The sequence below is a fragment of the Falco cherrug genome, chromosome 4 (assembly GCF_023634085.1).
Source record: "Falco cherrug isolate bFalChe1 chromosome 4, bFalChe1.pri, whole genome shotgun sequence".
NCBI classification, from domain to species: domain Eukaryota; kingdom Metazoa; phylum Chordata; class Aves; order Falconiformes; family Falconidae; genus Falco; species Falco cherrug.
The window spans coordinates 42,915,272-42,922,600 of record NC_073700.1 but is presented as its reverse complement, the minus strand read 5'-3'; positions in this window follow the sequence as shown (position 1 = coordinate 42,922,600).

The following is a 7,329-nucleotide window of genomic DNA, read 5'->3' as shown; positions in this document are numbered from 1 at the left end:
CTGAACGTTCAATTTCATTTGCACGGAAAAAAGTGCTGGAATTCAAACGCTTCAGTGACATACAGCAGTCATAACAATGCTCTAACCAGTATAACATAGTTGAACTATTGGACTTTAAGTCACATTTTTTTTTTTCCATGTGACAATACAGTTCACAGAGATCCCCAGAAAATAATAAAATCATGCTTTCCACTGAACACAGTGGGAGTATTACAGCAATTTCAAGACAGCTGATCAGTGTTTAAATGTTAGTTCTTTGCCTTAGAAATTTGTTCAGGACCAACTGAATATAAGTGGCAGTTTTTCCCTTAACTGAATCTGCATAAAGGGTTCAGAGTTCTCCAATCCATTTTAGACACTATGCTCCTTAATCTAGGTCTCAAACAGAGCGGCTGATACAGAAATATTTGCTTAAAGTGGAAAGGAATTAAAGGAGAATTTTCAGATATTCTCCACAAATGGAGAAAGAAATCATTATCCCTCTGAGTAATTTGTCCTGTTTCTGTCTACTGGAAGGAATGTAAGTCCATATTGTCTAAAGCAAATTATCAAATGCAGGAGCACACTTGCAGGCTGACAGACTTTCAAAAAGTTGTAGTCAGACCCATTCACAAAGCAAATGTTACTTCACTTAAAACATGCAAGAAATGGATGCATTCATTTGTACATTTTGTCTTACATAGCAATCAAAATATTTTAAATTTTGGATAAGTAGAAAATGCATTCAAGATAACATCAGTATTTTCTCCCCTCCAAGTACCCATTTGTATTCTCCTCAGAGAGTTACCAAGGTTGCTAATCTAAATCATCAGTCCTCCCCACAAACATACCTTGTTATAAACAGGGTGGTCCCATCTCTTTTAAAACACATGCAAAACAATTCGAACAGTCAAATTATTGCACATTACCTTTCCCAAAAGACTGTCTTCGTTTTTTGACATTGTGCAAATACTCTGTTTCTTGGTTTCATCAGAAATCTTAATAGATTTACATGGGCTGTTTTCTTTCCTTGCTGAGCTTACCCTCTTCCTCGGAGTGCCCCCTGAGGAAAAAGGGAAAAAAACGTCCTAACACCCACCATCAATCTTTCAGACTTCTTTCTACATTACAGTATAAATAATTACAGCTGAGACCCGTGGAAAAAGGAGCTGTATCATTCAAATCAATGATGTTCCTCCTTAAATATTCTGCAGCAGTTTGATCTTCAAGTAGAGTTAGGACATTATTTTGTGCAAAATGAAACAGAAACCAAAAAGTCAGGCAAAAGCATGGAGAGAGAAGGGAGGGACAGAAACAAGATCAGATTGCTGCTATTAATTTTCTCACTACTAAACTTTATATTAAAGATACTTGTTGAGAGCTATTTTACCCACTTTTTTTTTTTTCCAGTGACAACACTTTGTTGTCTACTTGAGACAACAAAGCTCTCTACTTTGAGACGAGCAAATAAAAGAAGACAATGCTTTTTCTGCTGAAATAACATTGAGATGTGCCTGAAGGCTTATCCTACCCGATTCTGGGCCAGTGCCTCTCATTCCCCTTTTACCTAAGAGCTTTTTGACATATCACAGAAAACCCCTTCCTGGGCTTAAGGATTCTTTAAGCCTTATCAGCTGAGAAGCTGGCCTCAGAGACATGTCAGAACCATCATTTTTTTAGAAACACTGTTCCTTACTACCAGCAAATGAAACGTCTCTCCTCCTACCCCTTTTTTAAAAAAAATGAAAAAAGACATTGAGGCAATTATTCTCTAGGGATTTTAATGAAGTAATACTTCGCAGTCAAGGAGGAATCTTACACCTACACTGCAAAACAAGTTGATTGAGCTCTTTTCCAGACACCATGCAGTACATTTTCTGGGGAAGATCAGTTCACTTACGATCTTGCAGAGATGGCAACATGGAGTCAATGTGTCAGAAGGCTTGCATGTCCCATACCAAGGAGTTTGTGAGGAGGATTTTGGACTAGATGACCCCCTGAGGCCATTCCAATATGAATTCTTCTGTGATTCTGTTCTACATGCTTAAGTCCTGTTCCATACAGTCTATATTGATACTGTTTAGAACAGGCCTGTGAAGAAACCCTTATGAGTATGGTACGAACAATGCAAAGTAAATCAGGGTTTGGGAAATGGAAGACAGATAAGCCAAACCAATCACGTTAACACACTTTTTCTACAACTGCAACCAAGGTCATAGCATTTCAGCGAACTCCGTAGTCTTGCTCCCCCTGTGCTCCTTCCTTTGTTTTCTTTCTGCTATACAGCCAGCAAGATTTTACTAAAATCATTGGTAATGATTTTACTAAAATCATCTTAGATTGCTTGTTCAGCCTATGATGCAAGTACCATAGCTGCTGATAAAGAAAATCAAACTAAGTGGATTGCATGGTTTTCCCTTTGACAACTTTTCCCCCACGCTGCTGTCACCAATTTCACCGTGTTTCCAGTGGCCAGAGAAGAGACTCGTCACCTCAACTTGCATCTGAAATTCACATCTAAAGACACCTATTTCAGTTACAGGTGGTGTATTTGTTTATGAAAATGACAGAACACTTACATACTGGAACATTATTCACCTTCCATGCAGAAACAGCTACGGGCCCTCATGCCAATGTGACCACATCCACTTTGGGCATTTGTTACAAACTTCTGGGTATTCACAAAAGCTTATATAAATTAAAAAAATATATATAAATATATGTATAAAAAACTGGTCTAAATTAGAACCCATGCCATAATCTTTTTTGACAGCATGGGTCATAGCTCACCATCAAGTGGCAAACCATGGTCCTTTGCCCTGCTTGTGCTCGCCATCTCTCACTGGCCTCGGCGCCCTGCCCCAGCGTCTCGGCAGGACCCGGCAGCTGCCAAAATCCCTCCTGGGCCCAGGCGCCGCGGCTGGCTGCCCCTTCCCCCTGCCCGGGCCGAGCGGGAGGCAAGGCGGGGGGAGGGCGGCAGAGAGGCAGGTCGGGGGAGGGAGGGCCAAGCCCGGAGCCGGCTGCCAGCGCTGCCCCGCAAGTGCGGTGCTGGGGACAGCGCCGGCCCCCGGGGGTGCGAGGAGAACGCAGGCTCGCTCTGCCCCGCTACCCCGGCCCTGGCGGCCCGATGAAGCCCGCTGGGGCCGCCGCAGCCCCTCACCCGTCGGACAAACGGCGCCGCCTCGAGCTGCCGCCCAGCCCCGCGCCGCCCCGGCAGCCGCCGGCGGGGGAACGGCCGGTGCCAGGCGCCGTCCGCGGGCAGCAGGAGGGGAAGCGGCGAGGAGGCCGCCCGCCCCGCGCCCGCCCGCGCCCGTCCCGCGCCCGTCCCGCGCCTGCCCTGCTGCGGGGGGGAGGGGGCGCCCCGCGCGCAGCCCTGAGGCGCCAAACCGGCGCCGCGCGGCCGCTGCAGCACGAGGGGCGCCCGCCCTGAGGGGCCGCGCGAGGAGCCGCTCCCAACCCCGCCGCGGTCCGGCGGTGCGCCCGGCACCCCGGCAGCCGCTGGTGACGAATCCGGGCGTCATGTAGCCGCAGACGCCACTTCTTACCTGTAAGAACTGATTATTGAGATGGCGGTGCATTTTAATGATTCACCGGAAGGTGAACGCCTGCTCCACCGCGTCCCAAACCGGGAGCGAAGTGGCGCCTCCTGGCACCTGTTGGCGGCCGGTCCTGGCCAGCGAGGTGCGTGCGGGGGGGGCGGCGGGGTGCGAGTGACCGGCGGGGTGCGTGTGCCCCGGGGCCCGTCCCCAGCGGGCAGCCCGCGCTCCGCCGGCCGGGGGGGGGCAGCGGCGGCCGGGCCGGCTCCCGCCGTGAGGGGAGCTCTCCGAGGCACTCGGCACTACGGAGGAGCTGGGGGATATCGCTCATGACAAACTGCAGCGGTGGGAGTGATTTCCTTCCCTGGTCATTGTCTTACTAGAAATGAGATTACTGGAAAGCTGAAGTGGACACGAAGGAGTGTGTTTTTCTTGCTGTCTATGACAAATCAAAATACATTTTTTATATACTTTCTATGCTTCCTTTCTGAAATAATGTTTATTGCTCCATAGAAATGAATATATGCAATTTTTGTATACTGATTTTCAGTTCAAGTTGGGCATTTCTTTATTCCAGCACAGCAAACTGGCAAATCCTACCCCATGAACAAACTCCTGTGACCAAGACAGGCCTAACGTTTGTCCTGTGCAGCTCACTGTGGTAAATACACCTCTTTCCTTGTATGCAGGAGAGTCTTGTTTTTAAGACACTTACTCCACCCCTTACCTGGTAAATTAAGACTGCCTGATCTTCTCATTGCTTCAGCCTTTCCCTTAATATGCAGAGATACTTCATATTAGCTTTGATGTATTTGCTGTTCTTTTAAGTGGCAGTACACATCAGCTTTCAAGGTTTGGACTTCACCTACTATTCAATATGTTTATCACAGTGAGGAGGAGTCCAGAGTCGTGCAAAGATATGCTGACTTCCTAGGCTTAGAAATTTTGCAGAAATTGGGGTCATGCTGGGTAAGTTGAACACAAGTCAGCAGTGTGCCCATACAGCAAAGAAGGTTTATCACATGTTGGGCTGTGTTAGCAAGAACATAGCCAGTGGATGGACAGTAGTGATTCCTGTCTTCTCTTTTGCACTTTGTGCTGCACCTGGAGTACTATGCCCAGTTTGGGCTTCCCAGTGCAAGAAAGAGATTGACATAATGGAGTCCTGCAAAGGGCTGCCAAGATGATTATGGGGCTGGAGCATATGATGTACAAGGAGAGGCTGAGGAAAATGGGTTTGTTTGACACAGCCCTGAAAAACCTGATTTTGCTGGACCCACTTTGAGTGGGAGTTCCTACTTGAACAGAGGTTCCTTCCAGCTCAAGTAGTTTCATGCCTCTCTGATTTTTGCTTCCACCTCTTGAGAAATTGCAAGCCAGACCATGTTAAAAGGGGTGCAGAGGAGGGAGTTTTGGGAAGGATTTGTTCAGCGTCTTGGAAGATACTTGGAAGTCCCCACGGGTGCAGGCTGAAAGAATGTGCTGATTGGCTTCAGGGAAGAGAAACTCCTGGAAGTTTTCACAGACTGTAGCCCCTTGTTGTCTGCTTGAGTGAGTGCAAACTCTGGGATGTCAGACTCAGGGTGCTTCTCTCTGGAGAAGGTGAATTGCTGTGGCAAAGGTCCAGCTGTCTTAAGCTGGTTCCAGGTGTGGGAAATTCTGCTGTGTGAAATACCAAGGTAAGAGAACACATCTCTGCAACGCGCTCCTACCTTCATTACACGAAGATGTATTCAACAAGCGAAAAATACTATGAAATGTATTTTAAAATATGAAAATATAAACATTTTTTTTTCATAAAAGCTGAATTTTAAAGTCTGAAGGTTGCTTTGTCAATGTTTAAATATATAAACCCATTTGTTTCCTCCTAGTATTGTTGGTATTTGTTTGTTTCCATGGATAACAGGTCATACTGAACTGTTTTTTTCAGCAGCAGTGCTGTTGTATGCCAGTTGAGTGTTCCTCAGGGTATAGCATCAAGCTTTTCCCATTTAGAAGACAGGAAAAATCAGGGACCTCCTGGTACTGAACAGAAAGACCATCTGTGAAAGGAATCTAGAGCTCAGGGTTCTTAGTTTTTTCCTGAGATAAAATTTAGTGACTGAAGGAAGTATGATTAATATTGTAGGCCAGCTCTGAAGAAATAGAAAAGCAGGGGTCTCTTCCCTATGTTAGTCCTTGTCCATTCAATATAAACCCCATCAGTTTGTTTTTCTTATAACAATGAAGTTCAATTTTAGTTTTCCTGTCAATGACAACAAACATTTGAGGTGGAGCAAGGGCTGCTTCTTCAGCCTTTCCTTTGGGCTGTCTTTTCTAAAAGTAACCAGACTAATCTGATCAGGCTATCACATATCATCCTCTGCTGCTTTTTTTTATAACAATCATTTTAGCTTCCACTCTTAAAGTTAGAATTTTAGCATTATCAATAGATGAAATGAGGGTTAAATGTTACTGTATCACTGATTTCTGCAATATAATAGGTATTAAATTTAATAAATTAGGGTAATAATGGTGACTAATAGCTAAAGGATATCTAGCAATTATTATAAGAATTTTTGTTGCTGTGTTAAACCCAGTGAATATTTTATGATTTATTGCTTACATTGAAGCATTTGATATTGGAGTAAGAAAACCGGCTCCTGAGATACCTAGTTTTAGTTTATTTGTTACTTGCATAACATAGTCTAAAACCGTGAATACTGACATATTTTATTAATGGTGTGGTAGTGCATTAAAGCATAAAACTAATCTGTTAGTCCCATAATTGATTTGGAAAGCAGAATATTTTGAGTGCATTTTTTACCCCTATGGCATTTTTTCAGATGGTGTCCTCTGTGCAGTCAGCCTTCATAAAAAACAGGGATGATGGCCGTGTTCAAACCTGCATTAACAAAGGGTACTATTGTTTTTACCTACGTATAAGAAAAGATTCTGCCCTGATTTTGTTCAGGCTTCAGAGGATGCCCCTTTGTATAACTGTGTGTGAGGAGTTGAGAGTAAGTAAAAGCATTAGCTCTAACCTCTAAAATGCTGCTTAAAGACAAGAGGCTCACCCAGAAATAGAAAAGATCTAGAAAAACATCATTTTCACTCTAATTGATACTTAATCTTTTTATGGTGGATGGTAGATTTCTTTTTGATCATGATAATCTTCAGTTGTGCAGCCAAACAAGAACTGAACACACTGGAATTCACGTTGCAAACCTAAGTGTTGGTTTGTTAAAGTTGTTCATCCTGGTCATTCTGGTTCCAAAGATGAGGAAAAGCATGACTAAATTTAGAGGAGTTTCTGCTAGCATCAAGCTATTTTGATGTTGGTGTATTGTCACTTTTAGTTTGAATGATTTTATGTTGACAGTATTGGAGAGGAATTGGGAGAACCAAGCTCAGGAGGTCTGGCTCATTTTCCTTAGAACTCTATGAGAAGCAGAACTTTGAGAAACGTACTTTTACAAGCTAGTATCTGCTCTTATATTTTTTTGCAGGGAGAAGGAGGGGAAGGGGTTAAGTTTCAGAAGAACGTGTCACTTGATGCTGTCTTTTGAATGTTAAGGGTTAAGATTCTGTTGCTGTTTTAAAATCTGAAGAATGTTTCATTTTCTAAAATGATGTAATTAATTTTCAATAGCAACATTAATTTTATGCATATTTTCATATATATATTTATGTATATAAACTTATCAATGAATGCTAATTTAGAGACTACGTAAGCCTGGAGACATATTTGTCTTTCATTCATAACTATTCATAGCATTTCATTAGCTCACAAGCAACTTGTGAAGCTTTTTTGGAAGGAAAATCATAGACTCAT